The 25,020-nt window shown below is 47.2% G+C and overlaps 1 protein-coding gene across 15 annotated transcripts in view; it reads right to left on the reverse strand.

The window, feature by feature from the left end:
* The window catches only part of LOC104403526 (sodium/calcium exchanger 1), a 104,171-nt gene that overhangs the window by 14,071 nt on the left and 65,080 nt on the right, over positions 1-25,020 (reverse strand). The window lies entirely within an intron of this gene.

A 25,020-nucleotide genomic window follows, 5' to 3' on the forward strand; every position in this document is an offset into this window, starting at 1 on the left:
GAGCAGGTCCATAAGCAGAGCTCCTGCTCAGAGCACAGCCATGAAGCATACGCCACAAAGGGCAAAAGCTGTGGCCATCAGCAGAGAGATTTGCTCCTTGGGGCATCCAATAGAGTGAAAATTGCTCTACCAGGGAAAAAAAAATAGCACAGAAGTTTTCCAGCTATTTTCAGGCACTCATGTAAGTAGTCCAGAAACACCCAGCCAAAAGCTGCTTGCCAGAAGGTGACCCAACCTGAGGTACAAGGAGGAACTGGGTAGGAAGGGGGACACAACACTACTGTGATCTTTCCTACAGTGCAAAGCCCTTGCAAAGACATGATGTGGGACTGAAATCCAGCAGACCCAGCTCCTGCCTGGAGCTCCCTGTTCGCTGTTGTGTGCACGTGGGACAGGACCTACTGCTGGCTCCAACCTTGTCCCACACAAACAATAAGAAGGCAATACCAACAAGAAACCAAAAGGCAATGCAGTGACTGTCTGCAGCCCTCTGCTTGCAGCAGACCTCATGGCTGGGTTTGCTTCTGTGCCACTCTTGATGGCACTGCCCTCCTGTGAATGCTCTTAAACAAATGTCCCAGTCACTCTCCCCCTGACCAAGCTTGTCCCATCCTTCAGAGAAAAGCCTCTTGTCCCATCCCTGGCTCCTCTGCGCTTTCCATGGGCAGCCAGCACAAGCCAGAGCAGCCCTGAGGCTGCTCGAATATACGATCAAGGAGGATCTGCTGCTCCTAGCAGGTCCCAGCACTGAAACTCCATAAACATGGAGGAAAGCCACGCGCTAGGGGAGTGAAATTCAGGCCATGCTGCCGTAATTTCTGGCTTTCTCCCTTCCTTGAATGTCTGTACTGCCACCCAGAGCCCCTCTGTTAAGCTGACAAGTATCTGGCAGCAGAGTTGACACTTTATTCAGAGCAAACACCGCCAAGCACTTGGAGGAACAACCAGGATGATTTCTTGTGCTGTTTGCTATGAGTCAGAAGTGTATTAAGTTTGCCCTTCATGCTTATAATGAAACCATTTAGTCAAGAGCAAGCGATGGCTATGAACATTCTAACAATGCAGCATGGTTCAGTGTAAATGTATTTTATAATGAATATCTGTAACAATTTGTTCTGTTTATAATTATATCTGCAATAAGTTTGTACATAGGAAAAAATGTTCACCAAGCACACAGCTGATCTTGCTTTGCATTGATGAGTTAGGGGGAATTATTGTGCATTAAAAAACTGATGAAGAATGCAAAAATGCTCTCAGCAACGCTCTCGAAGAGGACGTGACAGAATTAGCGGAATGGCACAATTTCAAAAGCATTACTAACAAAATCAATAATTTTCTTGACAACTCCCATTAAAAACGTACACTGCACCCTGGCCCCATGTATGAAAAAAGACCTTTCTCAGAAAATTTAATTAAAAAAGCTGCCTTTATCAATTCAGAGGGCAGCAGAGGTATCAAGATGTAAACTTCCTATGGGTGTCCTCTGCCTTGCAGCGTGTGGCATTCCCCAAAGCCCCACAAAGTAATTCTCACAGAAAGAATCCTGAGTGCCAGTTGAAAACCCTGTGGCTAATGGTTAGACCCAACATCAGAAGGACTTCCTTGAATAATGTGGCCTTGGCACCTTAAATGCCACTGCCAAAGGGTGCTGCTCTTCCACAGTTTTCCAACTGAACTCTCTAGGGCGTGAGCAAGTGTTCTTTGTTGGGTAGATATGTGCACTGCTGCGGTTTCTGCAGAACGAGGTTGTTGGGAAAAAGGATTGGAGGAATAAATGTCAAGTCTGTTCTCTGAATGAATCTCCAATGGGTGAGAATAGCTGAGGTCAATTTGTCCGCAGGATGAGATTGCAATCCCAGAGAAAAGGATTTCCTCCTGATAGTGTTTGAGATTGCATCTGTTTGAGAAATAACAAATTATGTGAAAATAACACAGGCTATTCTTAGAACATGCCTGATCTCCACCACACTGCCTTTTGCCTGGTGCAAAGCCCCTCTGCAGCCACACATGTGGAGATGTGGCAGGGTTTGATCAGTGGAGAAGGAGGAGGATCAGGTAACTCCACACTGTATCTTGCATTAGAGCAAGGACTGCTTTCTACACTAGTCTAGGATGTCCACTGGTTGCGCTGATGACACCCTGCTCTTGCTGGACCCTCTGACATGGTCTCTGCTTCTCAATCCTCCCAGGTAGATATATGTTCAATAGCACAGGCTGTGATGATGTGAGCAGCATTGAGCTAGTGTGAGGCTGTCTCTGCAGCCCATGCATTGCAGCCCTTATTCCCAGTGGCTTCACTTAGTCCTGTGCTCCTGCTGCATTCAGTGTCCAGTTTTGCAAGCATGCTGTCTGCAGTCCTCTTTTCCAGAGGTACATAGAACCACAGAATGGTTTAGGTTGGAAGAAATCTTAAAGCTTCCAGTTCCAGCCCCCTGCCATGTGCAGGGACACCTTCCACTAGACCAGGTCATTCCAAGCCCCATCCAACCTGGCATTGAACATTGCCAGGGATGGCGCAGCCACAGCTTCTCTGGGCACCCTGTGACAGGGCCTCACCACACAGGGAACAACTTCTGCCTAAGATCTCATCTAAATATTCCCTCTGTCAGTTTAAAGCCATTCCCCCTTGTTCTATGCTTCCAGGCCCTCGTCGAAAGTCCCTCTCTGTCTTTCTTGTAGCCCCTTTAGGCACTGGAAGCTGCTGTGCAAGACTGATCTTCTTGCATTAGAATACACGGTGCGAATGAAGCAGACCAGGAGTGCCTGGCAGAGTCAGGACAGCTTGCTAAGGCTCATGGTGTGATGTGGGCTGCAGCGCTGAGTGTAGCAGCTGAGATGTCTGCTCCTTGGCTTCCCTAGCTGGACACAATGGGACAAAGTATGGCAGACCTGAAGTCCCAACAGTGCAAGTAGATGCTGAAATGTGTGTTTAAAATCTCTTTCTCCTGTGGCTCAGGGGCTCTTTCAGCACAAGATGGGATACCACTTGTGTAAACAAAAACCAAAAGGGACAGTATAGCACCCTGAAAAAACCACTGCTGAGTCACTGCAGGGACAGAAACCAGGAGTCCCAAATCCACGAGACAGAGGGAAAAAACTGGAAGATTAAAACAGAAGATTAAAGCAGCCTCTAAACCATTACACATTTTCTTCACCTCATGCAAATCTGGGGTCAATCTACGTGGTGTTTCCAAGCTGTTCCTCAAATCCCCCAGGAGGTCTAGAATCAGACTTGATTTGAGGATGAAAGTGGTGTTTCTGCCATAATCTAGCATCTCCAGGAGCTCAGCAGTTAAGCCAAATACTCAAGATCCCATGAGTGTGCAACACCACGGCCCTTGAAAAGCTGGAATTTTTTTCCTGCTTTGTACCTTGGTCACACTGCAGGTGGGAAAGAGCAGTTCCTGGAGTCTCTCTCCAACAGATCTGGGTGCAGAGGGCTAGAGGTCCCTTTGCTGACCCAAGTTGTGAGTTGGCCTAAGCCATCAGGCTTGGCACATCTCCTGCCTTCCTCCCTGCTCACTGCAGTGAGCCCCAGTTACACCATGGGGCAAGTTTGCAGCAAACCACTGCTGCTGCTGGGGTTCTCCTTCCATTGGTGCTGAGTCCATTTCACCTGAGCTTAAGAGCCCTGCTTTGGCGTGAAGGCTGAGGGCACCCATAGTGCACCCAACTGTCTGCATTTCTGTACTGGAAATTGCTCTTCCCTGAGCCTGTAGCCAAGGCAATTGCTGAGGGAATGAGTTTCATCTCATTTCCATGTACCGGAAATCAAAGAATAAAACAAATCTTGCAGCACTGCAGCTCCAGCTCTTCTCCTCTTGCTGACATCCAGCACCAAAAAGAGAAGGATGGTATCTTTATGAACACTGCATACAAATCTCTGACATCGCTGCAAGTCCAATGCTCTCCATCAGGATTTAGTTTTCATTTCAAACCATGCTATTTCATTTGAACTGCAAAGGTGTTTTAACAGAGCATTCCCACACAACCCTTAGTTACAACAGCCCACAGAAAAGTCCTCCTGGCTGATGATGCTGGTGCACCAAGGGAAGAACTGCTACACCCTATTGGACCCAATGGCCATCCAGTACAGCTTCTTCTTCTAACTGTCAAGAGCACCTTGGAGCAGGAGGATGTAAGAGCAGGATGGGCATATATACAGTATTTCCAACTGATGCTTTCCTAAATCCCAGATTTTCCTAACCAGACCAGGTTTCTGTGATTTAGTTATGCTCTGCAGATTTCTCCCATTTCCCTTTGAGCTTGGCTAAGCTTTTGGCATTTATGGTATCTCATATGCTAGGGAGAGAAATGTTATTGATAATGCCAGCTCAGTGTCATGGACAGCAAATAGCTGCTCTGAGGAAGTGATGTGTACTTGGCAAAAGTATGCCAGCCAACCTGTGATTTTTGAGCACATCTCTGGAAAGGGCCAGATCTCAAGGAGCAGAAATGTCTCAACTCCAGCACTCACTTCCTACTGCTGCTCAGATTCAGCATGGTGAAAGGTGGTTTTCATTGCTGTATAATGTATCTCTTAGCTTTCTTTCAGAGCTGTAGTCATGCCTTTTTAACACTACTTTCTTCTTTTTTTTTTTTTTATTATTGAGAGAATGGGCCAACTACCTCCATTCTTGGACATGTTCAAAGCTTGCCTGAGCAACTAGCTTTAGTTTTGATGTTGGCCCTCTAAGAAGAGGTTGGACCAGAGATCTTCTAATCCAGAGACCTTCTAATCTGAACATCTTGCCCACCTCAACCCTGCTGTGCACCTTGATCAGAGATCTAGCATCTAAGAAAGCATCATTGTGCCCAGATCACCCACGAGCTGGAGCTGAAATAGTTAAGAAGTATTGCACATAGCCAGTAATGGTGCCTCCAGTGGGCCAGGAAGATGTTCATCTCTGAACACACAACCAACTATAGCAGTCAGTAACTTGCTTACCAGTAAGAACATAGCATGCTGTTACTGCCTGGACAGACAGACACTTATTCCTGAATCAGTAGAGGGAACAATGTACTTACGGAGCTTGTCACCCATCCAGCTTTCACTGATCACCCAAGAGAACAACATGAGTAGCTTGGAGGACTTTCAATTGCAGATTCATAGTTAAAACATTGAGGGTACACAGTAGGGAGTGGATCCTGTTGCTTAAGCTTGGTGCTGCCAGCTCCGACCCCTGAATAGCCAAATATTTCCCACCCAGAGGTTCAGTGATCACAGCAAGAAGGTATTGCTGTGATCGAGGGATGCGCATTAGGGAGGTGATATGTCAAAGCCACAACCAGTGGTGCTGCCCATTCCAGCACGTGTTCTCAGTCTGTGCAGAAAGCTGCCACGCTGATTTCTCATACATCTGCTCGCCAGCCAGTCACTTAATTAGCTGAAGTTAAAGCTTGCCATGAGGGATGGGCACATGGCTTGGGAGACTCCTTGCCTCGTGCAGCTCATGTGACTGTGTAGAAGGCTGTACAGCAGTGCAGAAAGGCAAGCAGGCTTCTCTATGGGACCTGGTCCTGTAGGGAAGAAAGTTCCCAAATCATTCCCCTCACTAAAAGAGACATTTGAGGTGCTGGTGCAGGTCGAGAGAAAGGCAATGAAGCTGGTGAAGGGTCTGGAGCACAAGTATGATGGGGAATGGCTGAGGAACCTGGGGGGTTTAGTCTGGAGAAGAGAAGGCTCAGGGGGGACCTTATCACTCTCTACAACTACCTGAAAGGAGGATGTAATGAGGTGGGGGTCGGTCTCTGCTTCCAGGTAACAAGTGACAGGACAAGAGGTAATGGCCTCAAGCTGCACCAGGGGAGGTTTAGATTGGATATTAGGAAAAACATATTCACTGAGAGGGTGATCAGGCATTGGAACAGGCTGCCCAGGGAAGTGGTGGAATCACCGTACCTGAAAGTGATTAAAAACCATGTAGGCCCTTAGTGACATGGGTTAGTGGTAGCCTTGGTAGTCCTGGGGTAACAGTGGGACTTGGTCTTAAAGGTCTTTTCCAGTCTACTTGATTCTATGATTCTGTGACCATCACCAGGGCTGGGTACCACCAGAAGCAGCAGCCAGGGCCATGCAAACTGCTCCTCTATCTGTTTCTGTAGCAGACAGGTCTTCTGACTGGGGCATCAGAGAGTGCTTTTATGCATTTATCAGCTTTATCCCTCAAACTTCTGACAGCTACTTGAGGAGGGAAGTAGTGTTGCTGGGAACAAAAAGAAGTAGATCAGGCTTTTATTCCACCAGTTGACAACAAAATTGCACCTGATGGTGAGGAGGTGACAGCCTCACACGCAGAGAGACACCAAGGTCTGTGGTGGAGGTGTTCATCCCAGCACAGGGGATGTGTGCCTGTCAGGGGACACGTGAGAGGGCAACATGATGCCTGTTCAGCCAGTGCAGGTATTCACCTTTCTGAGGGACAGAAGTTGCATAGAAATGGGCCAGATTATGCAAACAACCTTCTGTCACACATGATTTTAGCTGTTACCCAGTGGTCTCTGACAGAGGAGAGGGTTCATTAGGGTTTCTGTCCCTGCTGATGGGATCCCGTGGATCACCCGTGCAGGGTCCTTCACTGACTCAAGCCTTGCTGAATGAAATACCTGTACTTCATGAAAACTCTGCCTGCAGCATGCTGCAAACATGACATGGAGGGCAAAGGAAAACCTGCCTGAAGCTAAGCCTGATGCATGCATTGGGAACTGTGGATGTGAGCTGATCTGATGTGGCAGCTTGGTTTGCTGGTCCAGCAGCCCAGATCTGCACAGTCCAGTGCCTAAAACCACCATGATCGAGCAGTCCAGCCTGGGCACTGCAAACAAAGGGAAGGGGAACTGGTCCCTCTATGCTCCCCACACCTCTGGAGCCAAATTTAATCTGGCTGCTCTTGTTTTCTTGTTGCTCTCCACCTCATTCTCCAAGGTTTGCTGAATCAATCTTTGTAAGACCACAGGGCTGCACAAACCAACCACTCCCCTGGCCTCAGGATGCACTGATTTTAAATGACAACATAAGGCTCAAATATATAACACTGGCCTGCTCCAGAGCATCACTACCAGGACAATACTGGAAAAGGATACAGCCATCTCTTTCTTGGCTGGATCTTCTCACATCACAAGATGTGAGAGGTGGTTTGCAGAGACAGGAGGACTTGAGAGCTGTTGCTGCTCAGAGCTGGCAGATGACAGGCGCAACTGATGCTCAGTGCCTCAGAAAACACTTTTCAGGAGCAACAATTGCCAGGTAAGATGATTTCACATGCTAGACTGAACACTGCTTGACTTTCCTCTTAGGAGGACCATATTGGACAGGATTTGTCAGACCAGAAATGCATTTTTTTCAATGTTTGTTCTGACTGACTGTAAATTTTGCACTCTGGCTAACACACTTCTTCATTCTTCTGCCAATGTCACATCTTGCAAGGGACCAGCTAGGCAAAGATGCATGGCACTCTCTTGATCTGCCCCAAAACAGGACCTGAGCCCTAGGTCATGCTTGAATGTTTTGCTGTCCGAGGACAGCTGAAGGAGTGACCTTTCCTTTCCCCTTGCTCTGGATACAGTAAGACAAGTAAACAGTGTGCTGCTGTTTTTCTTTCCCAATCCCACTGCTATCATGTCTAGTGATCTAGTGATCATGATCCCCAGTCCTCAGAGCTCCCAGGGTGCCTTCTGGAGACAGGATCACTGGGGGATCAAACAGGATAGACACCACCTAGATCAGTATCTCAATCTCCAAGCACAGCAGGCACAAACAGTGCAACACAAGTGACAACAACTAGGGGGGAAAACACATTTGTTGTGAATTTGATCAAAACCACCCCCAGCAGCAATTGCTTAAGGCGCCTGGGAAAGCTGACAGAGCAGAAATAACTTCTCCCCTGGCTTGGCACAACCCTGCCCGTGCCAACTGAAAACTAACATTAGTCCCTAAAAATTCAGCCCACGCTGCAAGCAAGTGATTGACTGCCCAGGGCTCAGCCCAGCCCAACATCTTTGCTCAGTATAAAACCCTGCAAAGCACAGTTCTAGGTCTGCAGGGCTCAGGGACAAAATTTGGCATCCCCTGTCTGCCTTTCTGGGATCTTCTCCTGGTGCTTGGCTGGTCAGTCAGCTCTGTGGTAATGCAGGCAGGTAACAAAGGGGGCAGAAAATAGCTCCAGCGTTTCATAATGCTCCACCAGCAAGATTAGCCCTGGTTCACACAGAGGCGAGTGATCGGAGTGGTGTATTGCAGGGAAGAGACATGTGCTGAGTGGGGCTAAAGAGAGGTCAAGGCTGGATTTGAAACCTATGCTGGAAAACTTGAAATGAAAAACAAGAATGGTAAGAAATAAAATAATGAAGGAGTTTGTGTGGGAGAGGACCTCTAGGTCAAACCCCCATCCCTTTCCCTGATTGTCCTCATACATGTTTTCCCCAAGGAAAACAACTGGAAACTCATACAAGTGCTTCTTGCTTCTCTACGCAATTGAATGCGCATGTGGCTTTTCTTTACAGCCAGGTCCCCCCTTATGCCAATAATTGCTGTAACCTTTCCAATAAATAGGAGTTGCTTTTCCCTGCATGCCCCTGGCATAGTTGCCATGACAATGCTCCTCAAACAGGAGACGTCACTCTTAGTGAAATGGCTTTGACACTCTCCAAAATGTATTTCAATGAGCAACTGCCAGCAAAGGGGACATTTCTGCAGCCCTGTAAATCATTTAGCAAATTTAGCTGACTAAACAAATCAGGAGGACCATGTGAAATAATAGGTTCATGTCTAAAAGCATGGCTTCAGCATCAGGAATCAGGATTCAAGGAAGCCAAAAATACATCCACTGTGCATCAGCTGCTCCAACACCACCACTGCAGCAAGGTTTTATGTCAGTCTTAGCAGCACTTCCCTCCCAAGGAAAGCACATTTTGAATTCCACTTGCCTGGCTTTCAGGGCAAGGTTGAATTTCCCTTGTTGTTTGGGAAGACACTGGACAAGGGGTCTTGATTGTGCCGTGCCACTCTGCCAGGGCTGCTGGAAAAGCAGCTGTATGGTGGAAAAGGAGAGGACGAGGGGATGCTCAGTGACAGCAGAAAGCACGCCACAGAAATTCAAAGGGCAAACATCAATATCAAATGTGCAGGTTCCCTTTCAGGAGCAGTATTCAGCTTCATTTTAACTGAATGCTCAGTCACAGATGCATCTGACTCCTGTTATTTGCTGGCTGGTCCCAAAGATCAGCCCCCTCTTTTCAAAACACCCCCTCAGAGCTGTTGGAGTGATGACCCAAATGCAGGATCTGGTCCTCCTGATGGTGTTGCAGAAATAAGGACTTCACCACCACTACATTTAGCATCCTTTGCCTAGCGATGCAAGCAACTGACTCACGACTTGGAAGGTACCTGTGACTGAACCTGTGACTGCTTACACCGGCATGCCCTGCTGCTCTCAAAAGCCTCTGTGCCAACTTGGCAAAACACATGTGCATGCACACACACATGCACACAAGTTGCAGTCAAACTGCTGAACAAAATGACATCTGCTTCAACACGTGGTGTGTGCATGTGTGCAGATGTGATTTGCATTTGCAAGTGCAGCACACAGCAAGCATCCTACCTGGTCTCCCTGTGGGAGCCCTGCTTGATGCTAGTGGACTCCTAAGCTACAGAAAACCCTTTTGACCTTTCACGAGCTTGTCACTGTCACACCGAACTTTTATCAGAAGTTATAAGTAATCTCTTGTCAAGGGAGGTTCAAGTGCAATGTTCACATTTTGGCAATTTAAATGACTGGCTGCAGAGTTCATCACTGGTCCTTTGGCAAGTCACCCCTTCTGGACCAATACTGAGGGTTACCTGACACTATAAAAGACATGAAACCTCTGAGTACCAGCATATGAAATGTGTCATTAGACAGGCCTGAAGCATCAGGGACACTGATTTCTGAAGACCACAACCTAAGCCATGAGCTACATCCCAGTGCCATGCAGTGCTGCCACTTTGCCACAAGGCAAGCCCTGCGAGGGAGGGGATGCAGAGCTACCCAGAGATTAAGGCCAGCAGACTCAGAACAGGCCCTGTAAAGTACTCCACAGCCACCCCCAGAAAGGGGCTGCTGCTACTGCAATGCTGCCTTAAGGAGTGACAGTGTTTGGAGCATTGAGTCAAGAAATAACTTAATGTCATTTAATGTCACCTTGAACTTAAGGTCCTTTCCAACCATAACCATTCTATTATTCTGTGAAATGACTCCAAAATCTCAAACCTAAGTTCTGCACTAAAGGTGCTGCTGGGTATTTTCATACTGCTGTTCCCATCCTTTGGGGATGGCTCTCGACAAAAAAGAGCATGGGATGAGGTAGACTGGCAACAGCAGGGTTCCTGTCTGTCCCAAGCCTAGAAAGACATTACAGAGAGGGGACAAACTTGGCCCCTGGCTTGGCTCTGAACAGAGCAGAGCTGTTCTGACTTTGAAATCTGCCTCTCTGGACACAACTTGTTTTCAGAAAGAGGGAATAGAAAAAAGAAAGGAAAGAGCTGATTTTACCTCCCCTGGCTGGAAATACAGCCAAGCCTTCAGACAGTTTGGGAGTTGTTTTCATTTTACTATTTTCTTTCCCCCTTCCTTTCCAATGAGTTGACTCTCCAGAAGGCAGAGGTAAAAAGAGTGTCAGCTGAGACCTGAGATGGGCTTTTCCCCCCATCTTTTCAAACACCTCCAGATCTTTAGGAGCTGCCAGTGATTAATGCCCATCCCCTTGCAGGGAGCTTTCTGAAACTGCCCCAAGAAGACCTTAATGTCCTTGGGCTGCTATGTCCTGGCAGAGGCAGTCACTAGAAGATGTGCAGGGCTGTGTTACCCCTGGTGGAGAGTGTCACAGCAAGGACCTGTTTTCTGTCCATGACAAAGGGTTTTGCCACTCCAATGGCTCCAGCATCCAGACAAGGGCCACTCCAGTATAGATTCCCTGCTGCTGGACACACTCGAGGCTGGGAGCACGTGAACAGTTCCAAGAGCCACTGTTCACACTGTGTGACTGACACACTGTTTACTCCCAAATAAATTAACCTGTGAAATATGGCCCAGTCAACTGGAGCTCTGTGTATAAAAAACCTTTGAAAGAGACATCAGGTCTCCTTAAATCCCCAGTGATACATGGGGTTGAAGCTTTATGAGAGCACAAAGCAAGCATGTATTTGCTAAGGCTCCCTCCGAGTGCTGAGATAGGCAGGAAACCAACTCTACAAAGAGAATAAAAAAATTCTGCTTCTGTCTCCAGTTACCAAGGAGATTGTTTAAACAAAGCTAAAATAAGAGGAACCAAACGGCCAAGAGAAACGTGAGTGTGGAAGAACACTCAAGTGCTTTGTGACATCTTGCTGCCTTACATGATGGGCAGGGTCCATGTGATGGGCTCAACCTTGTCCAGCAGCCCTTCCCCTCTTCCTGGGGGAAAAAGTCCATGTTTCATTTTACATGCTTCTGGGTGAAAATGGCAATAAAGAGAAGTCTTTGCCCAGAGAGGCCTCAGCCATATGTCAGCCCCATTTATGGCAGCAGGATGCAGTGTTTGGTGCCCTCAGCCTAGACCCATCTCTCTGTGTTCAGGCCATCAGAGGAGACCTCCCCTGGGAGTAAGCTAAATCCAGCTATATGTGGGGCTAAAAATGACTCCCTTTTGTAGCCAGTTCAGCAGCTCCAGTGCCCATCTATGAGCTGGGAGGACTGGTGGGTATATAGAATGCTAGGTGGAAAATCCTACTGCAGAGCCCTGTGGACACACACATTGCTGGATTTGCTCCTGAGACAAAGATGAGAAGCCAAAGCCTGCCAAAGACAGGGCTCTCTCAAGCCTCACAGGTTGCACAGCCCATGTCAAAGGCTGCTCCATGTCCAGCTGCATGTTGCTCTAATGCTGGAAACTGCTGATACTACGTGGAAGAGGTGATTCCCACACAAACTCCAGAGCCTGGGAGCTGGTTGCCATCCCTTGGCAATCCTTAGTCAAGACAAGAAGAGGGATAAGTTCCCAGATGCCATTTCTCCAGCTGATCCCCATGTCTTACATATGCTCATGCAGATGCCTGACTCCATCCAAGCTTTCAGTCAAAGGCAGAGTATGTCAAAGCTCCTGTCGTTAAACTTGCCCATGACTTTCTACTGTTTTAGAGTTTCAGCTGCTTGCTGCTTTAGCCATTCAGCCTGAAACTTTCCATGTGGAGTGACCACTGCTTAGACAGCTATGAAAAGCCCCACTATTTTCGCCACTAAAAACTCAGCTTTGGAAAATAAAGATACGCTGCTTTACCTATGCAAACATTTTTTTTCCTAAACACCATATTGAGTAATTCTTTCTTCCTCATGCTTAGCTGCAGAGGATGAAACTTAGCAGAAGGATCTCTCCAGAGTTTAGGATGTGCCAATCCCATAAAAATCTGCTTAAATTAGACCAAGTTCTAAGACTCTAAAAACTTGCAAAATGCGTAGGCTTCTTCGAACTGGCAGCTCAAGGTCTTGGAAGATTTCATCTGCTCTGGAAATGCTCCATCCCCTCCCAGTGCCAAACCTGCCTTTACATGGGCTGTGTCCTCAGCAGGGCTTTCCCTGTGCCTAGGATCCACTTGGGAGCTCTGACTGCAACAGGGAAGCTGGCTGTCCTGGGTGTCCATAGCAGGCTCAGGCACAGGGCCTGGGGAAATCCCATATCCATGCCTCCTCTCCTCCTCTTTACTGTTGGCCTCTGAGCTATGAATCATAGAACGGTTAGGGGTGGAAAGCACCTTAAGATTATCTAGTTCCAACCCCCTGCATAGGCAGGGACTCCAAGTACATGGAGTCCCACTTGCTGTGAGGGTGACAGGCTCTCCACAGTAATTTTGGTAGCACTCCTCATCAGCTTGTGCTAGGTGGGCAATGAAGCTTGCTGGGGTGTCTACACCTGCCCCCTCATACTCAGCCTGGGATCTGCAGGGGATGATTCTCCTTTTTCAGCTATCCTGATCCTGAGCTCAACGCAGTGAGACAGGGCTGCTAGGGAAAGCCAGAGGCAAATGGCTGAAATTTAACGCTGGGTCAAAGCACTTGGCTTGGTAGGACCATGCCCCAGCCTGCTCATTGTGTTGGCTGGCTGCAGATGGAGTGATGCTACAGAATAAAAACTGGGAAGGGCAATTTAAAACCAAAAAGCTTTGAAACATTTAAAACACAAAGAGGTAGAAACACATCATAGTATTGCGCTCAGGAGTTTCTCCCTAGCCTGGGCCTGGTGGGAACCACAGGGATAGTTTAGGAGCTGTTGGGTGGAAGTAAGGCAGGATGGAAGCCAAGGGAACAACAGAGACCTCTACAAGTGCAAAGCCTGTGAGGAGAAGAAAGAGAAACAAAGCTAGCACTAATTGCCTTTGGCTCCAAAAAGCCATTGCTGTCAATGGCAATTAGAGTGTAAAGAAAAAAAGGTGCTTTTAAGAAGATTTCCTTGTCAGGATTCAAGGAAATTGTAGCAAAGTGTAGTAAGAGGAAAACAAATTGACCAAACCAACCACCCAGGAAATAAAAGCTGCTTTTTTTCATTCTGGCCTTCTTCCTCTCTGAAACTCATTAGCTTTTCCTTCAAGCATAGGTAGGTGCTGTTGTGAGGATATTAGTGCTTTCAAAGAAGAGAATGAAATCTCAGCAGGATTCAAAGTCCCTGTTTCAAACAGGCTGAGGTGCTCTTCCAAATGCTCTGTGATGCAGCCCCCACTGCTGAAATTCATCACACCAATTCACACCATCTCATTGTGATACCTATTTTTTTAAAGAGTATCAGGATGCTTCACTCACCATGAGCAAGTTTATTTACTACAGCCAGGTAGGGATCCTCTAGTAACCACACACAGTTCTATTTCCCCACCAGAGGTCACATTTTCAAAGCTATTTAGGTGTTTAAGGTTAATTTAAGCCACAATAGCTGTAGCAGGGCTCAAGCACAGTCAGGGTTTCTGGCCATATGCCCACAGTCTCCAGTCTGAGACTGAATGGCCAAGAATGCATGTGGCAGCACAGTCCCAAAGGCTCAGGTGATGGTACCATCATGTGCAGCAAAACGCATGGGGATCTGGACCAAATCTGGAGAGAAGGGCTGTGAGCATGCACAATAAAGCCAAATTTGCCCCACTGCAGTTTTCAGCATCTTTTCAGCATGTTTTGACTGCATAAGCAACCTGGTCTAGTGGAAGGTGTCCCTGCTCATGGCAGGGGGGTTGGAACTGGTTGATCTTAAAGTCTTTTCCAACCCAAGTCATTCTGTGACTCTATGTTTGGCCAAGCCAATGTGCCTGGGCGCAGCTGCTGCAGCCGTGGACTCGGAGTCCTCCATCTGTAGAGGTGAGCATTTGTTTGCAGTTGCTGTTTCCCCAGAGGTACCTTTGCAGAGCACATTATCAAAAGTCTCTAATTTTATTGGAATTACTCAGGGAAGATGCCAGGAAATGGGGAGAAAAAGAAAAAGCTCAGGAATTTGGAACAGTGCTGCATATAATGTATTTGCTGAGAGACATTTTTAATTTGCTGCCTCCTTTTCTGAGAGCTACACAATGTATCAAAAACCATGCTTTTTTTTTTTTTTTTTAATAGAACCCTCTGGTAGTGGTCTTTATTGTTTTCCAGTTCATAGCTGCAAGAGAGCCTGGAGGATTATTCTGCACAGAGCTATAAATGATGCCCCATATTAACGATTGCTTTCACTGATCTTTGGAGGAAAATTCCAGGGGAACTTGTAAAGATGAGATTTCTATTTCTACACCTCAGATAAACAGCTACATGTCAGAATACGAGCAGATAGGCAGAAAAGTGTGCTTCCAAGCTCCCAGAAACGCAGATAAAAATGCCCAAGGTGTATTCCAAGTGGCTGACAATTTATGTGGATGAGCCCTGCCAGAAAAGCTGTGAATAAAACCCATCTCCAGCTGAAGAGCAAAGAGGACCCTGCACCATGTCCTTGGGCTAGGCAGCATGCTCAGGCATGAGGGAAGACCACAGCTTTTCATGGGGCCAGAATATGTCAATGTTTCCCAACTGAAAGAGTTGTGCTATAAAATACATCAGAGAAAGGCTGGTTTGAAAGCTGAAGATGATACAGATTTACATCCAGTTCACACAAGATCTAGGTAAAGCCACCAATTCCTCTCTGCTTCCTAAGAGGCAGAGCAAGTCAGCCTGTTTACTTGCTGGTGTATATATAATGTCCCACAAATAGCAGGGCCATGTATATTTAATAGGCACTGGCACATACACACACATGCACAGCCTGGAGGCATGCAGAGCTGCAGCAGACACTTGTAGCCTTGATGCTGGCTTGTGTAGTTTTTGCCTTTTGAAGTTCAGAGAAGCCCTGTTTCCCTTCTGCTACTGCTGCTCAGGACCTTCAGCCAGCCCCAGGTAACGGTTTGCTTTCCAGCTGATAGGCACACACAAACCCGTTAAATACAGTGTGTCAGGAAGGCAAGGTAATGCCACAAGCAGCACAAACCTGTTCGCTGACGTAATGGGAGTTATATTCACCATGGGTTTTGTCCTGTATTAGGCCTCCTGTGTTCACTCTATTATTCATGAATCCAGCCTCATTTCCTCAAACTGCATGGAAAGCCAAGAACTAATCGGGATGATTAATTTTTGGGCTGGCACCCTTCACCTGCCAGCACACCATGGGGATGCACCCGGTACCAGGGGAGCCAGGATTTCCATTCCAGGGCTGTTACGAGCACTAGGAAAATGAGCAATATCCAGGCAATATCCAGGCAAATCAAGACCAGCTGCAAAAGTCACTGCAGCCGTTGGGAAAAATTTGACCAGCCCGTGGGGCTTCCCTTTTTCTAGCATGTTGATAGCTACAGGAAACAGACTTTTAAAAGTTTTCACAACTGGGTTTCAGGAGGACTCATCAGCCTTATTAAATACAATATCTCACTCCACAAACCCTTATTTATTTATTTATCTTGGCCCTGCCATCCCCACAAAGCTGCCTGGAAGTGAGGAAACATAGCCCCACTGAATTGCAGACTGAAGTGACGCTCTGGGTCTGCAAGCCAAGGAAGAACAAAAGGCAAGTTAAAAATATGCATGCATATATTTGTATATATATTTTCCATTATTCCTTGTGGCAAGGGTTTGGGAATTTTTTTTTATTGCTTTCATTGTGTTTATAGACCTTCTTTCCAAATCTGATACTTAGGGAAACATATTTTGTTACTATATCCAGCAACCATTATGATACTTTGATTTGCAATGTGACAGGCTATTCCACAAACACGGCTCCAGCCAGGCCCTGGTAAACAAGAGAAACAAGCCTGGAAGCGAGGTATGTGGAAGGCTTGCTTGTGTGGTTTGTAGCTGTTTATTTAACAAAGATCTTTGCATAAGCTGGATTCCATCTATGGATGCAACCAAAACAGATGCTGTTCAGTAAGTTCATCCAGGCAGTGCTTGATTTTTCCCACTCTTCCCATGCTGTTTCCTTCAGCTATGTGCTCAGATCACAAGTGGGTTCATCCTGTTCCTCCATGTAGATACTAAAAAAGAGCCTAAATGCCTCAGAGGAAATGAAAGTACCTCACTTTGGAGCTGGCTGTGCACACCAGCCATTTGCACCAATTGCATATGATTTGCATTTCATCACTAATCACTGCACAAATGTGCGGAAAATACCGCTTGAATCAGCTGACTGTGGGCAAACAAAGTAATCCCTCTCACAGTTTGGAGCTGGCAATCTCCTGTCATGGCATCAGATGTGATGTGCACTGCTGCTCAGATGGCCTGGGCTTTACCCAGGCAAACCAAGCTGTCAGCCCATGGCCATAGGACACCCTGATGTGCCCTGCTCTTCTCTGGTCCTTCTCCCTGGCAGTGATAATTTAATTTAGGAAAGCAGTGTGATGCTTTGTATGACCCATGCAGTTGTTACTGTCAACTATATATCAGCATCTCAAAGCTTTTGCCTGCAATCAGAGGTTGGAGGTACCAAGGCACAGGACTCTCAAGGCCAGGCTGGACAGAGCCTTGGGCAACATAGTTTAGTGCGAGGTGTCCTTGCTCATGACAGGGGGGTTGGAACTAGATGATCTTAAGGTCCTTTCCAACCCAAACCATTCTGTGATTCTATGACTCATCCCAGCCCTGCCGAAACTGCCAGACTTGCTCTCAGCAACCCCTGCCATCACTGGGCAGATATTTCCAGGGGACACCATTCATGGTATCAGGAAGCTAACCATCGCAGAGAAACATGCTTTCACACCTGAGGATGGGCAGTTCACCAGCAGTGGTCTCTGTGGGAGCACCAGCAGCTTCTCCTCCTGACCCATTGTTTTTCCTTTCTTTGTTTTGCTCTTCAGGTCTTTCTAAAATCTGCATGTGGATTTCAAAAGATGCCACATAAAAAGCTTGAGCAGCTCACAAAGTGCTGTGCCTTTAGATAGTCACGGCAAAGGGAACCACCACCACAGAGGGCTACCTGGGGAGGATAAAGGTGGGTGCCTGTCACCAAACGGACAGTGAATTGCAGTGATTTTGGGGTGGTAAATGAGCCTGTCTGTCAAACTGCAAAGGCTGTCAGAGTGATGCATGTGCCCCTTACAAAGCCAGCTACTTTTTGGATAGGTATTTTAAAAGTTTTCTTACCAGAAAGAAATAATCTAGCAGTGATTTACACCTCTCTTTGCACTGCTTGGCACAGTGGGAAAAAAATCTCCTTTCTGCTAATGCAGCGGGAGGTGGGGCACTGTCAGGACAGATGGCTTTTGCTGATGCTAGGTGATCTCAGACACACACCAGCACCTGCTGCAGCCCCTCTCACCAGCATGGCTCTGCCCCTGCACCCTCACAGGAGATGATGCTCCAGGACCTGCACTGCACACTGTGGGGTGCCCCAGGAGAGACCATTGTCTGCTTGCTGGGAGAAGGATGCTTACAGGATCACCAATGCACACTTGTTTCCCTGACCTGCCTCCTCGCCCTTCCTCTCCTCGGGAAGACCATGACTGATTGGGTGTTTTTAGCCACCTTCAAAAATGCATTTTTGTCGTGGTTCAAACCCAGCCGGCAACTTGGAACCACGCAGCCGCTCGCTCACTCCCCCCCTTTTCCTTCCTCCCCCCGCTCCCGGAGGGATGGGGAGGGGAATGGAAGGAATGTAACTCCCACGAGTTGAGATAACAGCTCTCCAGTAACTAAGGTATAATACAAACCACTACTGCTACCAGTAATAATGATAAGAGGAATAACAAGGGAAAAGGACACAACCGCTCCCCACCCGCCGACCGATACCCAGCCCGACCCGAGCAGCGATCTGGGCCTTCCGGGTAACTCTCCCCAGTTTATATACTGGGCATGACGTGCTGTGGTATGGAATACCCCTTTGGCCAGTTTGGGTCAGGTGTCCTGCCTCTGCTTCCTCCTGGCTTCCCCTCCTCTCTGGCAAAGCATGAGACTGAGAAAGTCCTTGGTCAGAGTAAACATTACTTAGCAACAACTAAAAACATCGGTGTTATCAGCGTTGTTCCCAGACTGAAAGTCAAAAACACAGCACTGCACCAGCTACTAAGAAGGAGAAAAAATGACTGCTGTAGCTGAACCCAGGACAATTTTGCTTTGAGCAACTTGGTCTAGTGGAAGGTGTCCCTGCCTGTGGCAGGGGGCTGGAGCTAGATGAGCTTTAAGGTCCGTTTCAACCCAAACCATTCTGTGATTCTATGATTCTGATAGTGTGCTTATTAGACATTAGAAAGTTATGGCCTGCCAGCAGGTTTTCTGCTGCTAACCATGTGCAAACTCCACATGCAGCTTTTTCTGCAGCAAGGTCATGCCTGCTGTCTTGCTCCTGTATGAGTTTTCAGGTGTCTAATGCAGGGTTGATCTACTCCAGCCTCCACATAATTCACTTGAGACATCAGTCACCCATGGGCAAATCAAGTCTCATCAATCAGACAAATCACAAACTGAGCATTATTCATGCCAACCTATGCAGAATGGCTGGTTTTCCTTCTTGAATCTCTCAAAAACAGGCAAATTGTTCCATTCACCACTTAAGATTTGCTGATAGGTCAAGACAGAAGATGGGAATTTCTGACCAAAAGAGGAAATTCCTGGGCAAGTCCAGTGTGACTGGTTTTCCTGAAGACAGAAGTGGACATTTGTGAGCCTGGGGCCGAGATATTCAGCAGAGAAATCCTAGCTTTGCTTGTGACCCACTGTCTGAGGTCTCAGGAGAAGGAGCCAAGCCAACATTTCATCACAGCCTTTGGAGGAGGATACTGAAGTCACCCCGTCAAACTGGCCAGGTGCCCAGTGGCCAGTATCACCCCGGTGGGCAATGGGCCAGGTCGGCAGCTCTGTAAATACAGCCTTTTTAATGAAAGTCCTGAACTGGATCTGTGTGTCTGGCCTGCACAAACCCAGATTAACCAAGGACTGACTGCACTCTGCTGCTATTTTTAGCTTCCCAAAACAGTCTGACCATGTGCTGCCCTACACCCTCTGCCTGTGAACCTTTCAGTTTGATTTGACTCAGAAACTCATTAGGCACAAGTGTTCCTGTATCTGTCACTGATCCTCAACATCCCAGTGGTGCTGATCTTCCCCTTCTTTCCACGTCATGCTGGATCCCAGCTGTATTTCAATCCACATGAGCAAGTGGGTGTCTCCAAGTGTTGATGGACCAATTCCCCAGGAGCTACCTTGGAGCAACCAGGCTGTCAGGCTCAGTGGGATGCTTCCCGTCAAAGCCACCTGAATATGCACACAGTGACTCTTCTAAGCCTCGGGTGCTTTGTTAATCTAACAAAGTGATAGAATCAGAATCAGAGAATGGTTTGAGTTGGAAAGGACCTAGTTCCAGCCCTCTGCCATCGGCAGGGATGCCTCGCACTAAACCATGTCACCCAAGGCTCTGTTCTACCTGGCCTTGATACATGCAATGTCTCTTGGGTTTGTTTTGCCACTGACAAAACACATCTCTGGAAGCTGTTTGGGTTTATGCACCAAAATCACTCACCAGCTTTAGAGAAGGGAGAACCGGTGAGAGGCAGAAATGACTTAGCCATCTTGGATTTGACCGAGCTGCCTTGGGAGGTGCCAGATAAAGTGTCCCAGCCAGCTGGTGGCACAGGGAGGGCTGCTTGCACATCAGGATGTCCATATCTGCTTGGGGTATGCTGGAAAAGTGTTGTCTTGCTTGGTTAAAGCCAAACAGACACAGGCCCAGCTTTTCTCTCAACACCTCCAGGGCTGAGTGCCAGCACTCTGAGCAGAAATGCCATGTGCCTCTTCCCAGATAGGTGAGGCACTATGCACACCGACACTTGCTCATACAGAGGTGTGAAACCCAGCACTGAACTCATGCTTAAAAACAGAGGTCCTGCAGGACTCCTTATCTCTCCTGCTCCATGAAATGCAGTCAGATGAAGCTCTGAAAAACTAGTCATGTGTTTTTTTCCCTATTTGTGATTCTCAGAGGAACACAGGATCTTTAAAAGCATAGCAATTATTAGAGATCTGGCTCTGTTGTTTCCCAAGTCTCAGACTACCAAAAGACGACCACTAAATTTGGATCTGGAAGTCAAAATCTACTTGAAAAAACACACTCAACCCTACCCCAAACCCCTTAAATGTGACATACAATCCTGCTTCACTGGGAGCTGCTCCTTTCCAACTACTGGGTTTTGTAAGAGGAAGGAAGTGGTAACGCACAGCCCATACCTCACCCCTGGACACATGTGGTCTCACCTTGCTGAGGACTGTGGTCACCACCAGGCTATCCTCAAGCAATGGTGGGGAGGACAGGTACACACAGAGAAGCTCAGCTCCAGCTCTGGCTCAGCAGTGGCATCATATGCCCCCAGTTCTGGGGATGGTTGGTAGCAAAAGTGAGAATGCCCCTACTGACACCTGAAGATGGTCTGTCCCTCTCCTAGCCTCAAAACCTCCTTGCCCTGGAGGAACAAGATGCTGAAGGAGGGGAGATCACCACGGACATGTTTCTCAACTATGCTCTTTATGTGTAGTTTCCATTTTTATTGAAAATGACGCATTGCTCTATGTCCTAGGATACACTTAGTGTACCTTATGCTATTGGTAAAATGCCAATTCATTTACAACCTCACTTTCTATGTTCATAACACAAGTCACAGTGCCCATAAAAACACCCTCATCACATCCTTGCCAAAATGGCTGAAGCTCTCACTGGTGTGAAAGCAACCTCACCGTCCTGAATCAGGTTATCCTTACCTTGTCGATTAAATACCCACCAGCAGGTCGCAAAAGCTTCTGGCCCAAATAATAAAACTCAAATCCCTTTCCCCACATCAAAGGCAAACTGTGGGTCTCCTATTTGTATTGCATCATGGTTTCCAGACAGATGGGACCCAACTCCACCCTGCTTACATCACTCCAACTAACGGCAATCCCATCCAAAAGACATCATGAAATGAACTCCATGATATGACCAATGGTCTAAAAATACAGCTGTTTTATAAGGGGAGGGCCTGGGTGGGAAAGCGCCAGCATTTCAGCTCTGGCACACTTTAGTCTGGACCTGCTCAGTTTTCAGCCTGCTCAGCATTACGAAACAGTAATCCCAAATAGCACAATTAAATAGAAACCTCTCCTTCCTGCATGGGGTCATCTGTGGTGGAGAGAAAGTGTGTGAGATGGATCCCCTCCATGCTCACCATCTCCAAGGAACCTGCAAAAAGGCTTTGCTGATCCCTCTTTCTTCCCCAGGTAGTCATTCTTGTCTGCTTTCTGCTAAAAACCTGGCTTTTATGTGGGAGCACAGAGAATTGTATGCAGGAGGTTTGGGGAGACCAGGCAGAAATTTCCATGTCCCTGTGAAACCAGTGGGAAATGTGCTGCTGGTGCCAGGCATGGCAGTGCTTTGTCCCTTGCCTGTCACTCCCAGATCTTTCCTCATACCCTCTCCCCATCAAATGCACCAATACTATTTGGCTCTTCATTTAATCTCTAAAGCAGCCAGGCTGTCTTCACACTGTGCATCCTCTCTCCAGCCAGGGCTATGGGCAGTGTACAGCATCCATGGGTGTATCAGACCTTGGCAGAGCTGGGCATTTTTTACCTCCCTGGATGTGCAAGATCAGTCATCTTACAGAGTGCCAGTCCCCTCGATGAAAATGCGTGTTTATTTCTGATCCCTGCAATCCGTGCAAGGAGCAGTGCCACTTGCCAGGTATCATTCAATAGAAAGCCTCCAGGAGCAGGGTAGCCCCCACTCGACCTAAGCCCTTCCCCAGTGTGTTCGCTGTTGAGCCCCATGAGCTGGGGTTGCATGCACCCCTGCTTCCTGGCACTTCTCCTCCTGCTGCCTCCATTCCTCCCTCCCTCCCTAACAGCAGGGGCTGATGGGGACACCCATCCCAGGAGGCATGCTGAATTACGCTGGAGTCAGCAGTGAGAGCTGACTCCTTGGCTCATCCCTGAGTCTTGATCCGCCAAGACAAACCCAGACTGGTCACAGAGGCCTCCTGGCAGCATGCCCAGGTGCTCCTCTTGCTTTAAGTGCATTTCCTCTGAGTTGATGCCTGGTAGAAACAGCATTAAGTGAGAACGTTGCTGCACCTTCCCTCTCTCAAGGAGCCAGGTACTTCCCACTTGCTGGACTGCCACAGAAAGGATTATGAGCTGTAATTAATGCCTGGCTTGCTTCCCAGGGTTGTCTTTTCCTTCTTGGGAGGAAAAGGAAAGGGAGTAGCATGGTCACACCAGCCCCGCCAGATGATGGAAGTGCTATTGTGCATCCTGGGGACATTCCTGGAGTCCAGTATCAGGCAGAGGCAAGCTCCAACCCAGGCTGGTAGAGCAGAAACCAGTGCTCACCACTAGCCTTCATCTCCTGCTAGGCTGCAATTACAAGGAGTGCACTGAAACATACACTGAGAGATGCAGTTGCCCCTGCCCTTCCTGAAGGCATGGTCTTGGTTTTGGGGAATGTGCAACATCACTGTGGCACTGGAAACACCTGATTGAAAGCAGGTCCTCAGGCAAGGATACCAAGGGTAGAGAAGTTATTGGGCATCAGTGGGAATTACTTCTGCAGTAATAAGGAAGCTGTACAGCACATGTGGATGTGTAGAGCACTGCTGTCTGGAAGATGACAGGGCATGCAACTGTTTTTCTCCAAGCCTGCTCTGAATGCTGCATCCATGGCACAGTATCTTCGGAAAGATGAAGGTGACCTTGAGATATGTTGGAGGATGCTCAGGAGGGGGCAGGCATGGGAAAAGAAAGTTTTCCTCAATAAAACTGAGGGTGCTGGGACAAAACCACCCCGTCAGTTGGGCAGGGTAAGCAATAGTTCTGGTCAGGCTGCCTGGCAGGGAAAATCTGTGTCAGTCTAGGCTAGAGACTAGACTGCGTACACCTCCGCGCAGCAGAGACCATGCCACAGCCTCTGGAGTTACTCATTGCCAGATCTCCCTATTTTCACTTTCCTCCCTATTTTCTCCCCATTGCTCCATCCTTTTCTGCAGTGAGTGAAACCTTTTCTCTGCCTGCATCAGCTGCCAGCGGCCCTGTGAGCAAAACGGGGCCAGAGCAGGGACTGTGGTACTGGGAGGTTTTGGCACAGTGAAACCTGGGGGAAACAAGCATGTCACAGCCCGGACACAGGGAAGAGATTATAATGCTCCTGTTGTGCATGTTGCTTGATATCCAACGTAGTTAATGCTTTCTTAATCACTCATAAGCCACTCTGCTCTGAAAGAGTAATAATAATAATACAAAACCCCTCTTTAGTCTCTTTGCTTTCTATTTTCCTGTTTGCAAATCCGAAGGCCTTCAACAGAACACTGTCACTGCTAAAGTGAACGGAACTGTTAACATACAAAGAGCCACCAATGATTATGCCTCTGAAAATAGATTTTATCCATTTCATCCACTCCCCTTTACTGATCTAGACAGAAATGCTTAGTGATTGTTACTTGGCAACCATGGTAAAAATGTACTGAGCCACAAGTGGCTACGAAGGATGAAATCACTGTCATGAAATTTCCAAAATAAGTACTGTAATACCAGAGCTCTTATTCCTAAGAGTAACAAATAAATCCCTTCCTTCTTTATATCCATTCTGTTTGTTTTAAAACAATTTATTTTTATTAAAAGTACAATTTTTCTTCTTGCTTCTTTGTGAAGCTTATTTGTGAATTGATTCAGCTTATTTTGCTGCAGGGAGTACCAAATACAATTCTATGTGTAAACGGGCACTCAGCATTTAAGAAAGCATGTATACCCTCTCCTGAAGTCTGGTTAGAAATACACAGTTGTAGAAGGGCTCAGGTGGGCAGGGACCTCTGGAGGTCTTTTGGCAAAGCAAGACCAACCCCAAAGATACTGCAGGGTGCTCATATATATCTCTATATAGATGCGTGCACGTTCACACACACCATCTGGCACGCTTTCCAGACTCTCAGAAGCAAGCCCAGAGCATATAATAAAAGGTTAATCCATCTGAGACTGCATTAAACTAGATATCAGTAGAGCAATGAAAAGCTGGGATGAATACCAGTTATTGATTAATCAAGTGCCTGAACCTACAGCTGTCAAACAGCCAAATCACATCTCCATAAATCCATTCTTCTCCTGTATCTTAGGTCCTGTATTTAATGCTATGCAGCCCAAAGGACTACCAAAAAGAAGATGCAACTTATAGGAGATACTTTTCCAGATAATAAAAATCTGAGATTTAATTTTTGATAAAATATTTTACAGTAAGAAAATGTACTGTGGCTCTTTTATGGAAAACTCTGTGCCTTTATATCTGATTGAAACTTGTCCTTGATAGCCTTTGATTAATACATGTTTCTCTGTTGGTCTCTCAATAAAGCAGGAAGGAAATTAATGTTTTTGCTTTCCTCAAAGGTCTGGAGGCTGGCCAGCTTCTGGACAGACTGAACACCACACAATCAGAGAGATCTAAAACCAACATACACCAAGCTTAATTTTTTGAACAAGAGCCTCTTGAAGTTGTCTAACTTCTCACCAGGGAAATATTTAA

The sequence above is a fragment of the Nestor notabilis genome, unplaced genomic scaffold (assembly GCF_000696875.1).
Source record: "Nestor notabilis isolate BGI_N333 unplaced genomic scaffold, ASM69687v1 scaffold16093, whole genome shotgun sequence".
Classification (NCBI taxonomy): domain Eukaryota; kingdom Metazoa; phylum Chordata; class Aves; order Psittaciformes; family Psittacidae; genus Nestor; species Nestor notabilis.